The sequence below is a fragment of the Triticum aestivum genome, chromosome 7D (assembly GCF_018294505.1).
Source record: "Triticum aestivum cultivar Chinese Spring chromosome 7D, IWGSC CS RefSeq v2.1, whole genome shotgun sequence".
NCBI lineage: Eukaryota > Viridiplantae > Streptophyta > Magnoliopsida > Poales > Poaceae > Triticum > Triticum aestivum.
The window spans coordinates 410,926,954-410,952,557 of NC_057814.1; positions in this window are offsets into that span (position 1 = coordinate 410,926,954).

A 25,604-nucleotide genomic window follows, 5' to 3' on the forward strand; every position below is an offset into this window, starting at 1 on the left:
GGTTTGTAACTTAATACAAAAGGGGTAGCGTGGTACATACTGCTTTTCAGCTGTAAAATCGTCTTAGGAGGTTTGCGTTCCATGGTCGCTCCGACTCCTTGCCGGAGTCGTCTCTCTTGCGTGCTCTTGGCTTTTGCGCGTCGATCAAGTAGTAGGAGTCGTTGCCGAGTGCCTTGCTGACGACGAAGGGGCCTTCCCAAGGGGCCGAGAGCTTGTGCTGGCCGGCTGTTCGCTGGATCAGCCGGAGCACAAGGTCGCCCTCTTGGAAGGATCTTGGCTTGACCTTGCGGTTGTAGTAGCGGCGCAGGCCTTGCTGGTAGATGGCGGACCGGCTGAGGGCTAACAGTCGGCCTTCTTCCAGTAGGTCGACGCCGTCTTCTCTTGCTTCTTTGGCTTCCTCCTCCGTGTACATGGTGATCCGAGGCGAGTCGAACTCGATGTCTGTTGGGATGACAGCCTCGGCACCGTACACAAGGAAGAATGGAGTGAAGCCGGTTGACTTGTTGGGTGTAGTTCGCAGACTCCAGAGGACAGCCGGCAGCTCTTCGAGCCAGCAGCCAGCCGATCGCTCCAGTGGTGCAACCAATCGGGGCTTGATGCCAGAGAGGATAAGTCCATTTGCTCGCTCGACTTGGCCGTTTGACTGCGGGTGGGCAACGGACGCTAAGTCCAGTCGGATGCCCTGTGTCGCGCAGAAACGTGCCAGTGCGCCTTTGGCGAAGTTCGTGCCGTTGTCGGTGATGATGCTGTGCGGCACGCCGTACCGAGTAGTGATGTCGGTGATGAATGTCACGGCAGTCGGCCCGTTCAGCTTCTTAATCGGCTTTGCTTCGATCCACTTTGTGAACTTGTCCACAGCAACGAGTAGATGTGTCAAGCCACCGCGGGCCGTCTTGAAAGGGCCCACCATGTCCAGGCCAGGTGAGGGGAATGGTCTTGAGGGCAGAAGCCGGCAGGTGTTGTTTGGAACTGAAGACTTGACATCCTCTGCAGGTCTTGACTATTTCTTTAGCATCCGCCAAGGTAGTCGGCCAGAAGAACCCATGGCAGAAAGCCTTGGCCACGAGGGATATTGAGGCGGCGTGATGGCCGCATTCGCCTTGGTGGATGTCTTTGAGGATTGCCACTCCTTTTTCTGGCTCGACGCAGCGCTGGAAGATTCCAGTGACGCTGCGCTTCACAAGCTCCCTGTTGATTATTGTGTATGCTGCGGCTCGTCGTTGCACTAGTCTTGCTGCGATCTCATCAGCCGGCAGCTCTCTGCTGACTAGGAACTTGAGATGGGCTAGGCCCATGAGGGAGCTGTGACTTCTTCTGCTGTTAACGTGGCCACCATGACTCGGGTGGGTGGGTTGGGTGTTGCATTGGAGTCGTTCACCGCTTCTTGTGTCGTTGCAGTCCCCGGGCCGACTGCTGCAGTCCCCGGGCCAGGTTCTGAAGTCCCTGGGCCGGGTGCGACTACGTCAGTCCCCGGGGCAGTCGTCGAAGTCCCCGCGCCGCCTGCGGGATTTCTTGAGCTGGATCTGGCTGTTTCTGGCGCAGGCGGTACGAAGATGGAATCCGACTCTGGAGACGGCTTGATGGACGGCTTGAGGAGGCGCTGGAGGGAGACGCCCGTCGGTATGGCTTGTCGGGTGGAGCCGATCCGTGCTAGGGCATCTGCTTGGTCGTTGTCGACCCTTGGCACGTGAAGGAACTCGCACCCTTCGAAGTATCCGCTCATCTGCTGGACGAGGAATCGGTAGCTTGCCATGTTTGCGTCCTTGGCGTCCCAGTCGCCAGATGATTGCTGGACCACTAAGTCTGAGTCGCCGTAGGACAGGATCCGGCGTATGCCGAGTTCTTTGGCTAGCCGGAGCCCATGTACGAGCGCCTCGTACTCGGCCACGTTGTTGGAGGCGGCGAAGTGGATCTGCAGCGTGTACTTGAGCTTGTCGCCTTTGGGAGAGGTGAGGACGATGCCGGCTCCCAAGCCAATGCGCATCTTGGACCCGTCAAAGTGCATCCGCCAATGGGTGGAGTCGGGAGCCGGTGGTAAGTACTGGGTCTCGGCCCAGTCGACGAGGAAGTCGGCCAATGCTTGCGACTTGATGGCGGTGCGGGGTTGATAGAAGATCGTGTAGGGCGCCAAGGCAATGGCCCATTTGGCCACCCGGCCGGATGCATCCCGGCTGCCTATGATCTCGGCGAGCGGGGCAGTGCACACGACCGTGATGGGGTGCTCTTGGAAGTAGGGCTTCAATTTCTTGGCAGCAAAGTACACCCCATAGCACATCTTCTGGTAGTGCGGGTAGTTTTGCTTCGAGCTAGATAGTACTTCGCTGAGATAGTAGACCGGCCTCTGGACCAGCTGGGCTCGGCCTTCCTCCGGGCGCTGGACCACAACAACAGTGCTGACGACTCGGCTTGTCGCAGCGATGTAGAGGAGCATGGGATCCTTTTCAGTCGGCGCGGCCAGGACAGGCGGAGTGGTCAACATTTTCTTCAACTCATGGAAGGCTTGGTCGGCTTGATCATTCCACTCAAAGTGAGTGGACTTCTTCATGAGTCGGTACAGGGGGAGGGCCTTCTCTCCTAGTCGGCTGATAAAACGGTTCAGGGAGGCTAAGCAGCCAGTGAACTTCTGCACATCTCGCAGCTTGGTGGGAATCTCCATCCTCTCGATGGCTTTGATCTTGACAGGCTTGCACTCAATGCCGCGTTCGGAGACCAGGAAGCCTAGCAGCTGGCCGGCTGGCACTCCGAACACGCACTTCTCGGGGTTGAGCATGATCTGGAATCGGCGCAAGTTGGCGAATGTTTCCTTCAGGTCTTCCAGCAAGGTACCGCGCTTCTCTGTCTTCACCACAATGTCGTCTACGTAGATGTGGGCATTTCTGCCGAGTTGTTTCAAGAGACATTTCTGCATGCAACGCTGAAAAGTGGCACCGGCGTTTCTCAAGCCGAATGTCATTGTCAGGTAGCAGAAAGCTCCAAAGGGTGTGATGAAGGCAGTCTTCAGGCGGTCAGCCGGGTCCAACTTGATCTGATGATACCCTGAGTATGCATCCAAAAAACACAACAGCTCGCATCCGGCTGTGGAGTCTATCACTTGGTCAATCCGTGGCAAAGCAAACGGATCCTTTGGGCAGGCCTTGTTCAAACTTGTGTAGTCTATACACATGCACCACTTGTTATTCTTCTTCAAAACCAGAACTGGATTGGCAAGCCATTCTGGAAAGAACACTTCCATGATGAAGCCGGCTGCAAGGAGCCGGGCTATCTCTTCTCCCACGATTCTTCGCTTCTCTTCTGATAGTCGGCGGAGGGGTTGCCTGACCGGCTTCGCATCAGCTCGGACATGTAACTTGTGCTCGGCGAAATCCTTCGGGACACCCGGCATGTCCTTTGGGGACCATGCAAAGATGTCTCGATTCTCACGGAGGAAGTCGGCGAGCTCGCCTTCCTATTTACTGTCCAAATTCGCCCCAATTACGGCGAACCTCTCCGGGTGTTCTGGGTCTAGAGGTATCTTCTTTGTCTCTTTCGCAGGCTGGAAGGAGCCCTGCGCATCACAGTCCTTGGGGTTGGGGGACAAGGCCGGCTGCTTGCCGGCCATGGCCACAACCCGCTCCAACATCTTCTTCTCTTCGGCCACCACGAGGGACTCGGCCAGCCGGCTGCTGGCCATGGCACACTCGATGGACTTCTTGTAGTCGCCGGCTACCGTGATGATCCCCTTCGAGCTCGGCATCTTCATCTTCAGGTAGGCATAGTGGGGCACAGCCATGAACTTGGCCAAAGCAGGTCGGCCAAGTAGCGCATGATAGGGGCTCTCCAGGTCCACCACCTCGAACCATATTGCTTCCCGGCGGAAGTGATCTTTGTCTCCGAAGAGAACATCCATTTTGATCTTGCCGATTGGAGAGCAAGATAGGCCGGGTACGATACCATGGAAGACAGTGCGGCTCGACATGAGCTGCTTTGCTTTGATGTTCAGCTTGTCCATGGTGTCGCGGTACAGTATGTTGATACTGCTTCCGTCGTCTATCAGGACGCGGGAAAATCTGGCAGCTCGCCTCTCCGTCGCAAGGGTGACGTCCAAGACCATAGCATAGGAGCCAGGCGAAGGCATCACCTCTGGGTGGTCGGCCTGGCTCCAGCTGATGGGCTTTTCCGACCAGTGCATGAATTCGGCGGTGCTAGAAGCGACTGCGTTTACTTCTTGGTGTTGCCGGCGTCGGCTGCGCTTGTCGTCGACTTCACTTGTGAAGACGACGTAGGCGTCGTGCGCTTCGGGGAACTCGTCTTGGATGGCGCCGACCGCAGGCCGGGCCGCCGGCTATTGGGGAGCTGGAGGCGGCGGGCCGGGAGGCGGAGGCGGCACCATCCCTTCGCCCTTGGTGATGCGGGTGAGCCAGTGGCATTTACGTGTTGTATGGTTGGACGGCTTCGCGCCGCTGTGGAACTTGCAGGGAGCATCGAGTGCTTGCTCGTAGGAGAAGGACGGCTGCCAGGGCGGCCGGCCTCCCTTCTTCTTGGGAGCGGGCCGCTCCTCGGGCTGCTCGTCTTCAACTGTGGCCACCTGCCGACTGGAGGAAGTCAGCATGGGGCCCTTGTGCTTGTGGTCGTTCTGGTAGGGGCGCCGGTTTGGGTCGCCAGCCGGCGTCTTGGGAGCCGGAGCGACTACCTTCCCCGAGGCATCCACTCGGAGCTCGGTCTTCATGGAGGAGTCGGCAGTGGCATACTTGTCGGCGGTGATCAGCAACTCATCGAGGGTAGCCGGCTCATCGCAGAGGAGTCGGTGCTTGAGGAGGGTGCCCTCTCGGCACCCGGCAGTGAAGTACTCGATGGCCTGGACCTCGTGCACTCCCTCGCAGGAGTTGCGGAGCTCGGCCCATCGCGTGAGGTAGTCGCGGGTCGACTCGTTGGGCCCTTGGACGCAGAGGGAGAGCTGGCGAGGCTTGGGGGGCCGCTTGTAGGTGCTGGTGAAGTTGCGGACGAAAACCTCAGTGAAGTCCAGCTAGCTGTTGATGCTGTACGGCTTGAGGCTGTTGAGCCACGTGCGCGCCGTCCCTTGCAGCATCAAGGGGACGTACTTCACGGCGACGCGCCGATTGCCGTTGGCGATGCTGACGGCTGTGGAGTAGTCGATGAGCCAATCTTCCGGCTTCACCGAGCCGTTGTACTTGGGTGTGTCTCTGGGGAGCGAGAACCCTTTGGGGAAGGGCTCGTCGCGGATGCGGGGGCCAAAGCATGGCGGGCCGACATCGTCTTCTTCTTCTAACGCCAAGGACCGAGCAAGGCGGTCGATCCTGTGGCGGGCGTTACTCTCGCCGACTCCTTCTCGGCGGCCGAGTCGGTCGCCAAGAGTCGGATGCGTGATGGGCGGCGGAGTGAGGCGTCTTTCTCTTTGAGGCGGGGGAGGCGGCAGGTTTCCTTGGTGTTCGACCGCCCAAGGGCGGCCATCCGCATCGCGCTCGATAGTGATGCGAGTCCGGCTGCGGCTGGCAGCCGGCTCCTTGTCTTTCCTCTGGCGCGTGCCGATCGCAGTCGGCGAGCGGGACGTCGCGGCGTGCTCCCGGCGCGGGGGATGGCTATCAGCACGGGCGCCGGCTTCGTGCCGTTCTGCAGCCGCGTCGATCAGCTGCTGGATCCGTCTTGTCATGTAGGGGAGCTCATCGGCCCCCAGCCCATTGAGCTCCTCTGCGGCCGCCTGAGCGGCTCGCAGATTCTCGAGCGGGGTGGCGTAGACGGGGCGATCTGCGCCCAGCATGCTGGCAACGGCTGCGCTGCGCTTCTGGACGAAGCCGGCTCGGCTCGGACCGCTGGGCGGCGGCGTTCCGAAGGCGGCGCGGTCGACTTCGCGCTGGTGGGCCTCAGCGAGGCGTCTCATCGAGGCTATCTTCTTGCTCTCCGTGATGAGGGCAAGACGGCGTGCCTCCAGGGTCTCGGCGTCGGCGTCGGCGTCGGCTGGGATGGGGATGGAGAGGTCGTGCATCGCCGCTTGCTGAGCGTCGCGGGCGCTCCCGCCCGAGTTGGAGACGTGGCTGATGACCAGCACTTCGGTGACAGCGCTGCTGCCGCTGTCAGCTCGAGGGAGTGGGGTCGTCGAAGACCACCACGTCGGAGGGGTAGGCGTCGAGCGACGCGGTGTCGGAGTCGATGAGCATCGGGTCGGTGGAGCCGACAGACTCCATGTCCGCAGCAGGCTCGCTGGAGACGTGAAGTTGGTCGAGGAGGCTGACAAGGCGGCTCTCGGGATAATCGGTGCCTGCGTCGGACGCAGGCTCGTCGGAGATGCGAGTCTCGCCGAGCAGATCGGCGAGGTGGCTCGCTGCGCAGGCGTCGTCGACGCCTTGCAGCGCGTCAGGGCAAACGCCATCGGGCGCAGCAGGCTGGCTGCGCTCGCGGGGAAGGAAGAAGGTTCCCGTCCAGAACAGGTCTCCGGACAACGGTGCACCTGGCCCCATGGTGGGCGCCAAATGTCGGGTGGTTGGTGCGACATATGCCAAGGGATGGCTTATCATTGTGGGAGCCAATAAAACGTCGCCGGTGCCTGGAAACGGGATGAGGCGAAGACATGCACGCCGGCGAATCTTACCCAGGTTCGGGGCTCTCCGAGGAGATAACACCCCTAGTCCTGCTCTGCGGGGTCTCCGCATGATCTCTAGATCGATAACGAGTAGCTACAATCGCTCCTAGAGCTGTTGGGATCAAGGGAGAGGAAGAACAAGGCTAGCTCTTGCCTCTCTCTCTATCTATGGTGTGTGTGCGTGTGCTATGCTTGGAAGCCAAACATGCAGAGGTGCGAACCCTTTGCATGGGTGCTCCGGGGGGTTTATATAGGCCTACCCCCTGGGGGTACAATAGTAATCCGACTGGGGACTGGCCCCGGCCGTCAGTGTCTACGTCTGTCGGCTTCTCCGCCGGCTGCTGGGTCCCGCCGGCTGCTGGGTCCCGCCGGCTGCCGGCTCCTCGGTCGACAGGCCGGCCCCACCACCTAGGGTCTTGTCGGCGGCTGCTTACTGTAGCCGCGCCTCTGATGATGAGGGCTTTGTCGAGGTTAGCGTGGCTACAGTGATCCGCATCGGGGGCTATCACTGTAGCCTCACCTCGTCTTGTCTCCTTAATGGGGCTCCTGCTTCGAGGAAGGGAGTCGCCGGCTATGCTCCTGGCCGACTAGGAAAAGCCGGGCCGCCTTCACGCCTCTCTCTGGCTGAAGGGGCCCGCAGTCCTTGGGCCGTACAGGAGTGGGTCGTGGATGACGTCGTAGCTGGCGTGGCTACAGTGCCCGGCCGCACGGGGGACATCCCCCCCGTACGGCCTCCTGTAGCCATGCCCGCCTCGGGCTTAGGGGGTCGTGGGCCGCACTGTGGCCACACCACGTCATCTCGCCGTTATGTAGGAGTGGTTGTGGTCTTGGCCGGCTTCTAGGAGTCGGCGTCCTTCTTGGCCGGCTTCTTGGAGTTGGTGAGGCTGGGTCGCCTTCCGAGAGTCGGCTTTAGTGGTAGCCGGCCGAGGAAGGCGGCCCAAATGCTTGGAGTGCTTGAAGGCCCAAAGGCCTGATAAATTTTCTGAAGAGCCAGGGGTAGTCGGTGTGGCTACCCGTGGCCAATTACTCCGGCACACGTACAAAATGTCTGCTGCTGATTCACTAGGTTCTCATCAACTAAACTCATTTGCAGCGTTCCTCGAAGAAAATTTGCATACTTCCTCAAAAACATCCAAAGTTCAAAGTCCTCAAGTGATGAAAATGGCAGATGGGAAGCGACCTCAGAAGGGAGGCAAAAGGCCTGAGACAAACACATCATTTGAAATCCCTGAAGATATCTATGATGAATACTGCACACCCGATGAAGAGATTCATGGGAAAGAAAACAAGAATCAGCGCAAAGTGCGGATACAGAGGATTGAGAGGAGATGGGCAAAGGAATGGAGGGAATATCGCCGTGTTACTCCCAAGTACATGAATAAATTCGCCGTAAACCCTCCATGTCCAAGACCTCCTTTGGCTGCTGATGTAGGGTAGAATCCTAGATGCCCGATCTTTCACAAAATCGAGGGGATCCCACAAAGAACATGAAGAACACAAGGGGAAACACAAGGGAAAACGAGAGGAACACTCAAGAACAAGTCCAATGACACATCCACTAGACAATCAAACACACAAGATCCACAAGGTACATGAACAACAAAGGGAAAGATACAAGGTAAAGTTCATCTCCAAGAGGAGGTCTTGAGGGGTCTTCCCGTGAGGGGTCTTGAATCCTGTAGGATCTTCTCACATGCTCACATAGAGGTCCTGAACTCCATGGGAGTGGTAGTCTCTCTCTCTCTCTCTCACAAGAGAAGGAGGTAGGAGCAAAGCTGACATACAAATGAGCTATCATATTTGCTAACCCTAAAAATGGGGAGGAGGAGGTCTATTTATAGTCTAGGCCACGAAGGGGTAAGTGAGGGCGCGGAATGGGTACATGGGCCTCGGCCCAAAACATTGCACGCAGGCAAGGCCCAGATGATCCGGATGGGGGTCCGAATGATCCGGCCATCGTCTGGATGATCCGGGAGGGGGCCCGGATTCACACGGGGCCTTCAGGTGTCTTCGGTTGCGACTTATCCGGACAATCCGGGAGAGGGTCCGGATGATCCGGCTGAGCCCGAATGATCCGGACGGTGGTCCGGACGTCCGGCCTGGCTCCAGCAGCCGCTCCATCTTCTTCTTCTCCCTTCTTCCATCTTCTCTTCCATGCCTCCCTCGCGGATGGTGTAGACGTACACTTGCGCTCACACTCCTCCTCGACATCCGTGAAGTTCCGACAATACCTTTATGTGTGTGAAGTAGATTTCGCACGTGTCACTTGCCAAACGGACTCTTGACATGGTGATGTCCATAGGATGCCCCGCATCTACCCCTCCCCCTTGGGAAAGATCCGAACTCGGATCAAAAACCAAATCACCATGGCAAAGAGATGGCATCACCGTGTAGAAGTGGACGATCACCAAGTACTCGTCATCTTGAAGCTCAAAATGGGCACTCTGCAATGTCGCACCATCTCGTGATTCCTTCATAAGGAGCAAGGACAACAAACACTTCAAAAAATAAATGTGGTTAGCGTTAGTGCAAAACCAAGCATTCAAGCGGTGATTCACCCAACAAGTGTCGTCATCAAGCATAGCATATGGTTTGACAAAGGATTGTGACATGGCATGTAAGCATATAAATTGAGCACAATGAAGGTCATCCTGGGAACAAGCATGTAAATGTGAGGTAGTGATGCAAATATGTGTGACAAGAGAGAAGCATCTACCCCATGGTCATAGCAATCATGCATAAAGCACTCAATGAAAGGTCTATGCTAGGTATAAGAATCATTCACAACACAACGTGCATAGGGTGTAGTGAATATAGTGTGGCACTCAACACAACAGAAAGAGCAATTGTTCATCATGTGTGAGGCAATCAAGTCAATCATGTGACAAGCAATGGGTCATGGCATATGTGAAGAAATGACATTGTTGCAACCAAACATGTGATAGGAACAAGTAATCCAAGAATTGGATGCAACACACAAGGTATATATGTCATGAGGCATGGACAGGTGAAAATGACAAGTCGAAGCAAGATCTCTAACATGTGCGCAATCAAGTAGTCCAAGATGAACAATAAGTCTCATGGGGCAAGCAACACAAGTAGTATGATCCATAATATCCAAGCTCGGGGGTTCTCAAAAGAGAAGGATATCACCTTGAAAGCATGTCCTTGTGCGTCCTTCACAATGCTGAAGCACAAGCAAGTGCAATGTAGAAGCGAGTCGGTCGCAAGTGGTTCGCTCTCAAGAGCTCGAATGGTCAACTCACATGAAGTGGAAGTCAACACAAAGTCCAAGTATCCTACACATGCACAAAAGAAAGTAAAGAATGTCTGTGTATGGTAGATAAACACATTGTCCATCATGATGGTTCTCTTATTTTGCACATAACCATTAGAAGCAAACGTGCACGAATAATATGATGCAACAATGGCAAAATTCATGGCACTAGGTATATGTGACAGCCTAATTTTTGCCCCCTCTTCTTTTTCTGATTTTGATTTGTCTTTTATTTGAACTTGGGTTTCTGAATCATTTCAGTTGGACTTAAACACTTGGGCATAACCTTTATTTTCACCCAAGTGGCTCACCTCTCCCCAAGCCATCATTTCTTCTCTGGTTAATCCCAAAATAATCTTAGGAATATTTTTCTTAAATGAAAATATTCATTTCCTCCTCTAAAACCCTAATCAGCAACATGTGCTCCAAAGCAACCCCCATTTTTCTTACCCACAAAAATCTGAGAAAATTCCCAAATATTCTTGGAACCCTAGGGCACCTCCCTGAGCAAAAATATTGCGTCACTTTTTGGAATATTTTTGCTACAGAAAATATTTTCTGTTCTAGTCAGAAAAGCCAATTTCTATAGCAAGTACCATTTTCCTTGATCCAATGAGGCTACTTTTTATTGAGCATCATTATCCTCCTAAGAAACTGATAACCACCAAAAATCAGCCCCAAACACTCTCTGGTTTGATCACAGTCAACTCCACAAGTTTCTGACCAGAAACTTAACAGGAAGAAACCGACTCCCACAGTGCACGTGTGATCAACTCGAACCCATGGAGTGACTCATCTCATCAAGAACAAAATGCTAGACATGAATTTATGGCAAGCCGTGGCTCTATGCCAGAGTTCGCGCGGTGACCACGCGTGTGCAGGATGCCAACGTGCTAGTCGACGCGCTCTGGCTGCCGCAGCGCGCTCTGTTCAGCGCGTGTTCGCTGCCTCGGCTGCCGCACCTTGCCAAACTGCGCCCCCATCCTCGTCTCCACCTCCTTAACTCCACCCTGGCACTCGCCGACGCCGGAGCTCGCTGCAGCAAGCACGGGCACGGCGCGGCCAAGCCAACAGTGCGCCCGTACCACTGTGCTTGTCGCGTACCCCGCTCCTGTGTTCGTCTCCGCCCTCCCACAGTCCTTGCGTGATCTCCGTCGCCTTCTCCCCCTCTCATTGACACCATTCGTCGCCGGGCGCCACTCCAGAGAGCTCCGGTGAGCTCTCGATCCCCGCCTCAGCCTCGCCTATAAATAGAGCCCTCCCGAGCTCATTTATCTCCACTCACAGACTCATCACACCTCCACACCACCGTAGGAAGCCGCAAACCGGCCGGGCAGGCCTCTGGCCGCTACCCCGCCCCGAGCTCGCCGGCGATCCCCGTCCACTGCCCCTCCCTCTCTAGAGCTGCTCGTGCTCTACCGACTTCTCCGACTTGTCCGTGGTGGTTCACTAGTGCGTGCTGGTGCCGTTGGAGCTGCTGGACCAGCCCGGCCTTGCCGGAATCGCCAACTCCAACGAGCCCCACCCGCTGCCAACGCCGGAGAGCTCCGTTTCGACCCTGTCCGGCCACCCCTAGCCATGCTACGGGTACGGGCAGGTGCGCATCGACCTCCTCTTGCTTCCTATCTTTCTGGATCTAGCCGCCGACCTCTCCTCACCGGAGAAATGCCGGCGCGTTGCCGCCCTGTCTCTGTCTCTCTCTGTCCCCCCTCTGACCTGACCACTGGGGCCCGCTGTCAGCCACTCAATGTCGGGTGGTAGGTGCGACATATGCCAACGGGTGGCTTATCATTTTGGGAGCCAGTAAGACATCGCCGGTGCCTGGAAACGGGATAAGGCGAAGACATGCACGCCGGTGAATCTTACCCAGGTTCGGGGCTCTCCGTGGAGATAACACCCCTAATCCTGCTCTGCGGGGGTCTCCGCATGATCACTAGATCAACACAAGTAGCTACAAGAGGCTCCTTGAGCTGTTTGGCTTGAGGAAGAAGAAGGGCAAGGCTAGCTCTCCTTTTCTCTCTATGTGGTGTCTAAAACTCTAAGAGATCAACCCTTTGCATGGGTGCCCTGGGGGTTTATATAGGCCTACCCCCAGGGATACAATGGTAATCCAGCTGGGCGCGGGTCCCAGCCGTCATTGTCTGTGTTCGCCGGCTTCTCCGCCGACCGTTGGGGCCCGCCGACTGGTGGGTCCCGCCGGCTGCCGGCCTCTTGGCTGACAGGCCGGCCCCACCACCTGGGGTCTTGTCGGTGGCTGGTTACTGTTGCCTCGCCCCTGATGACGAGGGCTTTGTCGAGGTAAGCATGGTCACAGTGCCGCCGCCTGGCGGGCTCTCACCGTAGCCTTACCTCGTCTTGTCTCCTTAATGATGCACATACTTCGAGGGAGGGAGGTAGCCGGCTATTGGGAGCCGGCTATGCCCCAGGCCAACTGGGGGAGGCTTGGCCACCTTCGAGCGTGTCTCTGGCTGAAGGGGCTCGCCGCCCGCGGGCCATACTGGTGCCTGTCGTGGGTGGCGTCATGGTCAACATGGCAACAGTGTCGCGCCGGACGGGGGATGGCCGACCCGTACGGCGCACTGTGGCCACGCATGCTCCGGGATTCGGGGGGTGGCAGGCTGTACTGTAGCCACGTCCCGTCTCGTCACCGCTATGAGGGTGCAGCCCTTGAGGGTGCAATCTTCGCCGGTTTCTGGGAGTTGGTCATCTTGTGGCCGGCTTCCTTGAGTCGGCCATCTTGTGGTTCTCTTCGGGAAGGTTTTTAGGGCTGGGTCGCCATCCAGGAGTCGGCTCGTGAGATAGCCGGCCAGGGGAAGGCGGCCCTCTGCTTTGGATGCTTGAAGGCTTGATCGTCCTGATAATTTTTCAAAGAGCCAAGGGGAGTCGGTTTGGCTACCCATGGCCATTTACTCCGACAGTAGTCCCCGAAGCTGGTTGGGCTTCGAGGTTGAGAGGAGGACGAGAAGCTCGGTCAGCTTCCTCTCTTGAAGAGCCAGCAGCTAGGAGCCGGCTTCGGTTGGGTGCGCCGTCTTGGCGATATTTTGAAGTCTGAAGGCGGGAGCCAGCTGGTGCGCATGCCGGGTTGCGGGCCGGCCGCTTGCCTCCCGCGCGCCACGTGGCACCCTCCAGCTGAAAAAAGCCTGCCAGCCCACGCGCGCGACGGGACGCCGCCGCAGGCCGGGGCCCACCACTCCCACGCCTAGGCCCAGGTGCGGATTTTCTGTGGCCCAAAGCGGGCCGCTCGCCTTCCGACAGCAGTTTCTGCACGTCGTTAGGGCGCAATACTCGCGGGACGTGGGGGAGTGGGCACAGTTAATCCCATGTTCCCCCCACGCCTCGCCTCCTCGGCTTCGCCGCAGGAGGCTATAAGTAGGGAGAGGAGGGGGAGCGGCAGACGCTCGCACGCTCACCCTCGCTCCGCCATCTTCTTCTTCCTTCTCTCCATCGCAGCAGCCTCTCGCCGCCGCTCTGTCCCACTAGTCTTCGCAGTACCCCGCAGCTTCGCCGCCGCGGGGCCGTGGTTTCACCGTCGCCGCGCCCTTTCTCGTCAGCTTCTTGCCGTCATGCAGCACGTCGGAGACTGGGACGGCTCCAACCGCCACGCGGACCACATCGATTTCCTCCGCAAGACGCGGCGGTTGCCCGGCAAGGACCAGGTGCGGGTCCGTCTCGCGCCGAAGAAGGAGATCACGCCGGCGCCGGAGGAAGGCGAGCGGGTAATCTTCCGCTCGCATTTCTATGCGGCTTTGGCTTGCCAGCTAGCGCCTTCTTCCGCTCCTTCCTTGAATTCTACCAGCTCCATCCGCACCACCTCACTCCAAACACGGTGGTGCTGCTGTCCGCCTTCATCACTCTATGCGAGGGCTTTCTTGGCGTTCTTCCCACCCTTGAGCTCTGGGGGGAATTCTTCTAATCCAAGCTCGGCACCCGGATGCAGGGCGTGCCGGCTCAGAGCGGGCCTTCATCGCGATGCGGAGGCCGGTTGTCACATCCCTAGTTCTGGTTTGCTCTAGGCTAGCTAGTCATGTGTGCATTATGTTTAATATTTGAAAGAAACTTGAAATGGGGATGTTCAAACCCTAGCATTAAATCAACTCAACTAGGATGGATTAAAATCTTTTCAATAAACCCAAAATGTCCCTAAGAAAAGTTCATGATTTCTGGTTAAGGTGGAAACCTTTGCCAAAAATGATGAATATATTCTTAGATCATTTTTGGATTTTTGGATTAAATCATAAGTAGTTGAATTGGAGCATTTAATGGCTATAAATATGTTAAATGCTTCAATAATTCTAAAAACATTTGAGGGCTGTTAGTAAACATTTTAAAAGTGCCCACAAATTTTCTCAGGAGTTTAAAAATGGTTTAGTATTATTACTAAATCAAAAACAGAAAAGCAGAATAGAAAAACTGAACTAAAACTAATAAGAGAGAGAGAGGAAACCTCACTGTGCAGCCCACCGCCGTAGTGGCCTACTGGCCAAAGCCAGCCCAGCCCAACTTCTCCTCCCTGTCGTCTTCCTCCCTGGACAGAAGGACGAGCGCGTGCTCGCTGCACGCTGGCCACACGCCTCGCCAGCTCCTGCTTGCCGCCGAGGGCCTGGATGCCTCCATGCATCGCCACGCAGCCCCCCCAACTCCCTCACTCTCTCCCGAACTCTTTTCCCTTCTCTACTCTCTCCCGCGCCACACCCGAGCGCGCCCATCGCTGCCGTCCGCTGCCACCACGGCCACCGACCACCCCTCGCCCTGCCGATGAGTCCACGAGCTCCGCCTCGTTCCTCTCTTCCTCCTCACTGAGCCTCCCGATGCCGGAAGCCCCGAAAACGTCGCCGGCATCATCGTGTTCACCGTCGGGCACCGGAGATCGTCGCCGCCGATTCGTCGTCCACAGGGCTTCCCCGAGCACGCTGGCCATCTCTACGGCACCGCTGTGAGCCCCCGAGCGTTTTCCCCCTCTCCCCGCAGTCAATCCCCTCCTCTAGCCAGTATAGCCACCCGAGCCGAGAGCTCCGTGTCGCCGACCATGGCGCCGCCGTGGCCAGGGCACCCAAAGCTTGCGTCCGAGCACATGGTTGTGCTCCTACTGGTCCGTAGCTGCCGCCCCGCTGCTTAACTTGCTCCGCCACATGCTCTAGCCGCAGCTGCCGCACACACCAAACTCTGGCGGCCGCCCAAGTGCTCGCCGTCGGCGAACCAGGCCACCCCGCGACCTTCTGACACCTCCCCTGGATGCGAAAGAGCGTGGGCTACCTCCTGGTGGTTCCCGCGCGTCCAACCGCCGTCTGTAGCTCAAGTCCGGCGAGTTGCCGCCGCAGTTTTGGTTGTCGCCGGCGAAACTCCGGCGAGGGCCGACGTGGCCTCGTCATTAGTACTAACCCCGCCAGCTGGACCACCAGTAGACGCTGACAGCGGGCCCCGCAGCGGGTCAAAGCCGGAGTCAACGCGGGATTAGTGTCTGTCTCACTGACCAGTGGACCCCACTGGTCAGGTTTGACCTGGACCCGGTCTGTTGACCTGCTGACGTCACAGTGACGCAGTGCTGATGCAGTTAATTATTTTCTGGATTTATTCTTATTCAGGAAATTCCAGAAAATCCTATAAACTTCTAAAAATCATAGAAAATAATCTATAACTCAGATTGAAAAGATTTATATATGAAAAATGATCAGAAAAATCCAATCTATCCATCTGTACCATTTTCATGGATGTTAGAACAACTTATGGCTGCTGTTTAGGCCAAATCATATAAATGGCATTTAAACCCTCACATATGGAGTTCGAATTGAACCTAGGGTTCAAACCAACTCCATTTAACATGTTGCTAGCTGCATTAGCTCAATTCACAGCATATTGCCATGTCACATTCATGCATCATATTGTTGCATTGCATTGATTGTGTTTCCTCTCTGTTGCCGGTATCTGTCCCCTCTCGATAGACGATGTTCCGGCGTTGTGATCGTTGACACTAATGAAGACTGAATGCTATCTTCAGAAGTGCCAGGCAAGCAAAACCCCCTTGTTCATTCTGATATAGTCCCACTCTCTCGCTCCTTCTCTCTCTTACTACATTAGGACAACAACGTTTCATCTGTTACTTGTTGCGGTAGTTGAACCCCTTTCCTCTGCATGACCTGTCATTGTCACAGTAAATAGATGAAACCCACTAGCATGAGTAAGAGTTGTTTGAGCCCTGATGTGCCTACTCATTCATGCTTGTTTGTCATGCCTGCTATTGCTTAGAGTTGTGTCAAGTCTGATTCATCGGGAATGAATTGGAAAGTGGTGAACATGTCCTACTGTGTGAGAGCTAAGTGTGTGAACACGATTTGGTAAAGGTAGCGGTGAGAGGCCATGTAGGAGTACATGGTGGGTTGTCTCATTGAAGCCGTCCTCAGGAACTGAGTTCTGTGTTTGTGATCCATGAACAGTTACTACCACACATTGGAATGCTTAAGTGCCCCTCTCGACTTATTAATCAACCTGATCTCTGTCCAGGAGTTGCAACTAGTTTCTGGTGTTTGTAGGTAGTGTTAGTAGTCTACCAAGTGGCACCCGGTACAGGTGGGCTTGGGACAGACTAGGCACACGTGGCCTGGTGTACCGAGTGGCACCCGGATGGTGGGCTCGGGAACCCTGCACACATCATTTGGGGCCGTGAGCGACACCCCGGCCGGATCTCCTTGCGGATGGAACCCGAATAGGCGATAAACCTGGACGAGAGACTTGTGTGGTTAGTCAGGTCGTGGCCGACTCCCTCGCCAGGCTTCCGCTTGAAGGTTGCCGAGGTACACGACGTGTACATGGTGGTAAGTGGCGAGAGCGTGTGTGACGAAGTACACCCCTGTAGGGTTAATATGATCTATTCGAATAGCCGTGTCCGCGGTAAAGGACTTCTGGGTTGCCTATAACAGTTCATAGACAAGTGAAAGTGGATACTCTAAAATGCGCAAGATAAGCGTGAGTGCTAGATGGCGTTCTCGTAGGGAGACGGGAGCGGATCCATAGTGGTGTATTGATATGGTGAATATGTGGACTCGTGTGCGCCACCTCAAAAGAGTTACTTGCAGTCGTAGTTCAGGATAGTCACCGAGTCAAAGCTGGCTTGCTACAGTTAAACTCCACCACCCCCATTGTTGATACCGATGCATATGTAGATAGTTCTGATGTAAGTCTTGCTGGGTACATTTGTACTCACGTTTGCTTATTTTATGTTTTGCAGAGAGACGTCAGTCTCGCTAGTAGTTCCGTGTGGACTTCGACGTTTAGCTTGATACCTCAGCTACGATCTTGTGCCCTCGGCAGGATCTGGTAGATAGTCAGGCTTCTCAGCCTTTTTCATTTATAGATGTCTGTACTCAGACATGTTAAGCTTCCGCATGTGCTTGTTGCTTGTATGCTCTGTATGTTTGGGTCATGAGACCCATGGTTGTAATATCTGGCTCTTCGGACCCTAATGAATAAATACTCTAAGTCGTAGAGTCTTGTTGTGATGCCATGTTGTATTTGCACATATCGAGCATATTGTGTGTATGATGGAAATGCTTGGTATGTGTGGGATCCGACAACCTAGTTGTTTATCCTTGGTAGCCTCTCTTATGGGGAAATGTAGTCTTGTGCTTCCATGAGCTATAGTAGTCCGCTACAGCCCGGTTCCCTGGAGTCCTGCTAGCCCAGCACTACTGCTCCGGAACACTTGACTGGCCGGCATGTGATTCACTTCGTTCCTGTGTCTGTCCCTTCGGGGAAATGTCACGCGGTGACATCCGGAGTCCTGCCTAGCCTGCTACAGCCCGGGTTCCCGGAGTCCTGTTAGCCTAGAGCTACAGCCCGGATTCGCACGCTGCTGACCGACATGCTCGGTGTTGATTCATGTATGCCTGTCCCCATAAGTTAGTGCCACTTTGGGTTCACGACTAGTCATGTCGGCCCGGGTTCTCTGTCATATGGATGCTAGCGACACTATCATATACGTGAGCCAAAAGGCGCAAACGGTCCCGGGCCATGGTAAGGCGACACCCGTGGGAATACCGTGTGTGAGGCCACAAAGTGATATGAGGTGTTACCGGCTAGATCGATGTGACTTGGAATTGGGGTCGGTGACAGCTTTGGTATCAGAGCCTGACTGCCTGTATGATTACCAAGCCAAACTGGTCGAAGTTGAGTCTAGAAATGCTTTAGTTATGTAAGGGAATTGATTATGGAAGGGAACGTAAGGCTCTTTTTAATCCTTATACCTCATGGCTTTCTGATCTGAGTCAACCTCTTCTCTTCTACGGGGATTAAGAACTAGGCTTCTCATCTTTCTATCAGGATCACGTGTTACTAATCCGTAGACTCATAAGATTGTTGGTTCCAGGCCTCAGTTCAGTTTCTACTACTTTTAGTATGTTGTCAGTTGAACCAGAACCTTGATATTATGATGTCGTTGAGTGGTTATGCCACCATTTTGTAGGATGTCTCAAATATTTTTGAGCATTTACAGTCGTTATGCTATCCGAGTCATCCCAGGTTTCTAAACAGTCTGATGCATTTGCAAATCCCTTCCTCCCGTACCTGTTATTCTTTTTGGGCCGGATTAAGCACACTAATCAGTCTGTTGAGGTACTCTATTGCCTCGGTATATATGTTGGAGCTATTATTATGACCCTAGGTGTTTTAGGGGGTCACCTAGTAATCTAGCCATGTTTTGTGTTCCCGGTGTGATGATTCTGGCCACCATTCTCGAAAGCATTCCGTGATGTTATTAGTTAGTAGGCATTCTATTCCTGGGATTTTGAACCCGAGCTTCACCCTACTTACTTCATGTTGATAGTGTTTGCTAGTTCCTTTAGGATATTAGTAACCTTGCGATAGTCCTCGAGGTCCGTGGTATCTCATTCTTCCAATACCATGAACCATCTTGGCACAAGTTCCTCGTTGAACCAAAAGATCACAACCAGAGTGCTCTTGACGAGTTCTACATTCTGCATTGTGAATCTGCCAGTCCTACCTTTCTGCATGGATTATCTGGAAGAAATATGTTGAACTTGTTTGACATACTAAATCTATGCATCCGCAACTCAGAAAACCATATGTTCCTTTGATTTGTCTCTCTTTAGTTATATTCTGACCTCTGTCTATCAATTGATAGTCAGGACTAGTTGTGCATCTGTGTTATCGATGCCTATTATTCTTGTGGTCCGTCAAGCCATTCTATTCCGGAATGACTAGGAGAAACAAACTCCAGTACCTCATCCATTTCGAGGATTGGGTCAAAGTAGTTGTATTCCGCAGATCAAATTGCCAATCTAGCCTTTGATCTGTTCTACCTTGGAATGTCACCCTCTTTCATATCAAGAATAACATGAGAATTGCACCACCTCTTATGAATTCTTGACGCAGTGATACTCCTCGCCATCATCACTCATTTCTTGGTCCCGTGTTGTTGCAACCGGAATGCCGACAAGTGAACTATGATGTGTGAAATCAATACTCCTAGCAACTCCGTTGCTTGGTAGTTAAAGGACAATAATTTCATCCTTAGCGTGTTGGTTACTGAATCACATCCTAAGGTTGATCGTGCTACCTAGTCCTTATTTCTGGTGCACTCTTCGATCAATGAGTTAGGATTTTGTCAAACCCTTACTCTCTTGATCATATCGTCTTGCCCTAAAAAGCAAGATTGTTCTCGAGCTTAGTAACATATCGGTGGTTCGTGATTTTCCGAATATCTTCTCAGAAGTATCACCAGGTTGCCACCTGACCGCTATGTTGAGCTCGTGATTAAATGGTTTTCCTATAAACCACTCTTTCTCCAAGAATCTGTGTTGGATACCTTGAGCTAGTTGGTTAAGCTAAACAACAACTTGGAGAGTTGGAAGATAAAAGCTTGCCTGACTTAGTTCTTTCCAAAGGATATCTCTTGTGTGTGTGTTTGATGTAGAAAGATGATTTCTTCATCGATTGGTCCTCGTGATGAATTAATGGACCTATCATCTTAACCAAACTTTGATTTGAGTATGGGCTATCGTCAAATCAAGTTAGAACCAACGATATTCGTAACGTTGTCTTACTCGTGGTTGATTCCTCAAGCATACACCATTACATCCTTTGGTCTGACCAATGCTATCACCATGTTCACTTAATTGTGGAATTTCATCTATTTGGAAGCTTGGATGGATTGTTGTTGAGCCCATCGGCAACATTTTATCTTCTCCATGACTCGTGTTGAGCATTAAGCTAGTGTTGGGAACTTGTGTTAGCATTTTCTTCGTGCTACCTCATGAAGGATATGTTTGGATGGAAGTAGTGACTTCCTCTAATTCACGTGCATTTGATGTAAGTTGCCGCCATGGATTCGAGAAAGCTTGTTTTGCTTCCTTTGGAATCATCCCAAGTCAGTCATGCACATGTGCGAAGTATTCTATGGTTTGGAGACTTGCAACCTTCATTCTATATGTATCCCTAGCACACCAAGCCACTGATTTATTTGTTCAAGGAGAAGAAGTTCCTTCATAAGAGCTAATCCGGACTTATGAAAGAACTTCGATATCCTCGTTAATGGTTCCCAACCAGAACTCGGTAGTGTTTCATTGTAAGACTACCATGTGGGCATGCTTGTCTGGGACAACGTGTTCACACGTTTGTAGCAGAACCAGCTCATGTTTTTGAGCTTACTACCGTAGTCCATCTCCCGAGAATCTCGCAACGCCATCTCGTCGGTTTGTGTTGCAAACTTTCCTTTTCCAGACATGCTGTCTGAAATATCCTGGTACCAACCAGATCTGAATCTCAGGCAGATATGATGGTTGGAACATCTCCCAATAGCTTTAATATTGGTCTTCGTAACCCGGTAAGTGGATGTCGTGGCCAACACACCCAGCCGGAAGACCTATTATTGTAGTAACTTGATTGAGGAAGTTGGCCACCTCCCCATAAGGATTTCGTAGGATTTGCTCCCTAGTTGTTCCTTATGGATCCTTTGTATTCCGAAGTCCAACCACTACTTGATGGCTATGTTGATGCTTTAAGCATGACCGTAGTAACCAGTACATCAAGGAGAACATTAGAAGCGGAGTGCTAAATGTCTCTCGGTCGATCATCCAGATTTGCTTCTTTGGCATTGCTAAGGAAAAATCTGAGGAAGTGTTATCTTCCTTTGCATCTGCATCCTCCATCACCGTTCATCATGGTAGTATGATGTGTTGCCAGGATCCTCGGCACGGATGTTGGTAAAACCTTGATGAATATGGAAATGCTCAAGTTCTTGAAAGCACGCTCAGTCACTAGGTTATATCCTTGGTATCAACTGGAATGTGCATTCCATTTGCCGAGTTGTTCTATAACCATAGTTTCCTTTCCAAATTGAGTGTGCCATTCTTTTGAATTCTTTCAAGCGATCATCTGTAAATTGCCTTACGCTGGTATGAAGAGTTTCAATGATCTCTGAATCAAAAGTAATTCTTTTTGCCACTTAAGGGATAATTCAACGAGTCACCTTTCCTAAGGTGCCCCGTTATGGAGTCATGGCAATTAACTCCTCGCTGCTTTGGAACCCATGCACCATATTATCTAAGCGTGGGATTGTTGCCCACCAAATCAAACCTCATCATTTGTTCTTCCATCCCTCTCGATGTGTTTTGTGTCTCAACTCGAGATGTTTCAACATCTCATTCCATGAGTTGATCTTGAGTGCACGATCTTCAAGAAGATCGATCCTGTAGAGTTTCCCTCTCTTCCGTCATCATAGTTGGATGAAGCTCTCGAAGAAAGATGTCAACATCAAGATGATGCAATGAATCAACATCTTCGAGAAGAACAATTGGATCGTGAAGATTATGTTAGTTTGCGTTCCCCTTTCATCTTACCCTACGCTTGAATCTCGGGACGAGATTTTTGTTTAGTGGGGGTGAGTTGTCACATCCCTAGTTCTGGTTTGCTCTAGGCTAGCTAGTCATGTGTGCATCATGTTTAATATTTGAAAGAAACTTGAAATGGGGATGTTCAAACCCTAGCATTAAATCAACTCAACTAGGATGGATTAAAATCTTTTCAATAAACCCAAAATGTCCCTAAGAAAAGTTCATGATTTCTGGTTAAGGTGGAAACCTCTGCCAAAAATGATGAATATATTCTTAGATCATTTTTGGATTTTTGGATTAAATCATAAGTATTTGAATTGGAGCATTTAATGGCTATAAATGTGTTAAATGCTTCAATAATTCTGAAAACATTTGAGGGCTGTTAGTAAACATTTTAAAAGTGCCCACACATTTTCTCAGGAGTTTAAAAATGGTTTAGTATTATTACTAAATCAAAAACAGAAAAGCAGAATAGAAAAACTGAACTAAAACTAATAAGAGAGAGAGAGGAAACCTCACTGTGCAGCCCACCGCCGTAGTGGCCTACTGGCCAAAGCCAGCGCAGCCCAACTTCTCCTCCCTGTCGTCTTCCTCCCTGGACAGAAGGACGAGCGCGTGCTCGCTACACGCTGGCCACACGCCTCGCCAGCTCCTGCTTGCCGCCGAGGGCCTGGATGCCTCCATGCGTCGCCACACAGCCCCCCCCCAACTCTCTCACTCTCTCCTGACCTCTTTTCCCTTCTCTGCTCTCTCCAGCGCCACACCCGAGCGCGCCCGTCGCCGCCGTCCGCTGCCACCACGGCCACCGACCAACCCTCGCCCTGCCGATGAGTCCACGAGCTCCGCCTCGTTCCTCTCTTCCTCCTCACCGAGCCTCCCGATGCTGGAAGCCCCCGAGCGTTTTCCCCCTCTCCCCGCAGTCAATCCCCTCCTCTAGCCAGTATAGCCACCCGAGCCGAGAGCTCCGTGTCGCCGACCATGGCGCCGCCGTGGCCAGGGCACCCAAAGCTTGCGTCCGAGCACATGGTTGTGCTCCTACTGGTCCGTAGCTGCCGCCCCGCTGCTTAACTTGCTCCGCCACATGCTCTAGCCGCAGCTGCCGCACACACCAAACTCTGGCGGCCGCCCAAGTGCTCGCCGTCGGCGAACCAGGCCACCCCGCGACCTTCTGACACCTCCCCTGGATGCGAAAGAGCGTGGGCTACCTCCTGGTGGTTCCCGCGCGTCCAACCGCCGTCTGTAGCTCAAGTCCGGCGAGTTGCCGCCGCAGTTTCGGTTGTCGCCGGCGAAACTCCGGCGAGGGCCGACGTGGCCTCGTCATTAGTACTAACCCCGCCAGCTGGACCACCAGTAGACGCTGACAGCGGGCCCCGCAGCGGGTCAAAGCCGGAGTCAACGCGGGATTAGTGTTTGTCTCACTGACCAGTGGACCCCACTGGTCAGGTTTGACCTGGACCCGGTCTGTTGACCTGCTGACGTCACAGTGACGCAGTGCTGATGCAGTTAATTATTTTCTGGATTTATTCTTATTCAGGAAATTCCAAAAAATCCTATAAACTTCTAAAAATCATAGAAAATAATCTATAACTCAGATTGAAAAGATTTATATATGAAAAATGATCAGAAAAATCCAATCTATCCATCTGTACCATTTTCATGCATGTTAGAACAACTTATGGCTGCTGTTTAGGCCAAATCATATAAATGGCATTTAAACCCTCACATATGGAGTTTGAATTGAACCTAGGGTTCAAACCAACTCCATTTAACATGTTGCTAGCTGCATTAGCTCAATTCACAGCATATTGCCATGTCATATTCATGCATCATATTGTTGCATTGTATTGATTGTGTTTCCTCTCTGTTGCCGGTATCTGTCCCCTCTCGGTAGACGATGTTCCGGCGTTGTGATCGTTGACACTAATGAAGACTCAATGCTATCTTCAGAAGTGCCAGGCAAGCAAAACCCCCTTGTTCATTCCAATACAGTCCCACTCTCTCGCTCCTGCTCTCTCTTACTGCATTAGGACAACAACGTTTCATCTGTTACTTGCTGCAGTAGTTGAACCCCTTTCCTCTGCATGACCTGTCATTGCCACAGTAAATAGATGAAACCCACTAGCATGAGTAAGAGTTGTTTGAGCCCTGATGTGCCTACTCATTCATGCTTGTTTGTCATGCCTGCTATTGCTTAGAGTTGTGTCAGGTCTGATTCATCGGGAATGAATTGGAAAGTGGTGAACATGTCCTACTGTGTGAGAGCTAAGTGTGTGAACACGATTTGGTAAAGGTAGCGGTGAGAGGCCATGTAGGAGTACATGGTGGGTTGTCTCATTGAAGCCGTCCTCGGGAACTGAGTTCTGTGTTTGTGATCCATGAACAGTTACTACCACACATTGGAATGCTTAAGTGCCCCTCTCGACTTATTAATCAACCTGATCTCTGTGCAGGAGTTGCAACTAGTTTCTGGTGTTTGTAGGTAGTGTTAGTAGTCTACCAAGTGGCACCCCGTACAGGTGGGCTTGGGACAGACTAGGCACACGTGGCCTGGTGTACCGAGTGGCACCCGGATGGTGGGCTCGGGAACCCTGCACACATCGTTTGGGGCCGTGAGCGACACCCCGGCCGGATCTCCTTGCGGATGGAACCCGAATAGGCGATAAACCTGGACGAGAGACTTGTGTGGTTAGTCAGGTCGTGGCCGACTCCCTCGCTAGGCTTCCGCTTGAAGGTTGCCGAGGTACACGACGTGTACATGGTGGTAAGTGGCGAGAGCGTGTGTGACGAAGTACACCCCTGCAGGGTTAATATGATCTATTCGAATAGCCGTGTCCGCGGTAAAGGACTTCTGGGTTGCCTATAACAGTTCATAGACAAGTGAAAGTGGATACTCTAAAATGCGCAAGATAAGCGTGTGTGCTATGGATGGCGTTCTCGTAGGGAGACGGGAGCGGATCCATAGTGGTGTATTGATATGGTGAATATGTGGACTCGTGTGCGCCACCTCAAAAGAGTTACTTGCAGTCGTAGTTCAGGATAGCCACCGAGTCAAAGCTGGCTTGCTGCAGTTAAACTCCACCACCCCCTTTGTTGATACCGATGCATATGTAGATAGTTCTGATGTAAGTCTTGCTGGGTACATTTGTACTCACGTTTGCTTATTTTATGTTTTGCAGAGAGACGTCAGTCTCGCTAGTAGTTCCGTGTGGACTTCGACGTTTAGCTTGATACCTCAGCTACGATCTTGTGCCCTCGGCAGGATCTGGTAGATAGTCATGCTTCTCAGCCTTTTTCATTTATAGATGTCTGTACTCAGACATGTTAAGCTTCCGCATGTGCTTGTTGCTTGTATGCTCTATATGTTTGGGTCATGAGACCCATGTTTGTAATATCTGGCTCTTCAGAGCCTAATGAATAAATACTCTGAGTCGTAGAGTCTTGTTGTGATGCCATGTTGTATTTGCACATATCGAGCATATTGTGTGTATGATTGAAATGCTTGGTATTTGTGGGATCCGACAACCTAGTTGTTTATCCTTGGTAGCTTCTCTTATGGGGAAATGTAGTCTTGTGCTTCCATGAGCCATAGTAGTCCGCTACAGCCCGGTTCCCCGGAGTCCTGCTAGCCCAGCACTACTGCTCCGGAACACATGAGTGGCCGGCATGTGATTCACTTCGTTCCTGTGTCTGTCCCTTCAGGGAAATATCACGCGGTGACATCCGGAGTCCTGCCTAGCCTGCTACAGCCCGGGTTCCCGGAGTTCTGTTAGCCCAGAGCTACAGCCCGGATTCGCACGCTGCTGACCGACATGCTCGATGTTGATTCATGTATGCCTGTCCCCGTAAGTTAGTGCCACTTTGGGTTCACCACTAGTCATGTCGGCCCGGGTTCTCTGTCATATGGATGCTA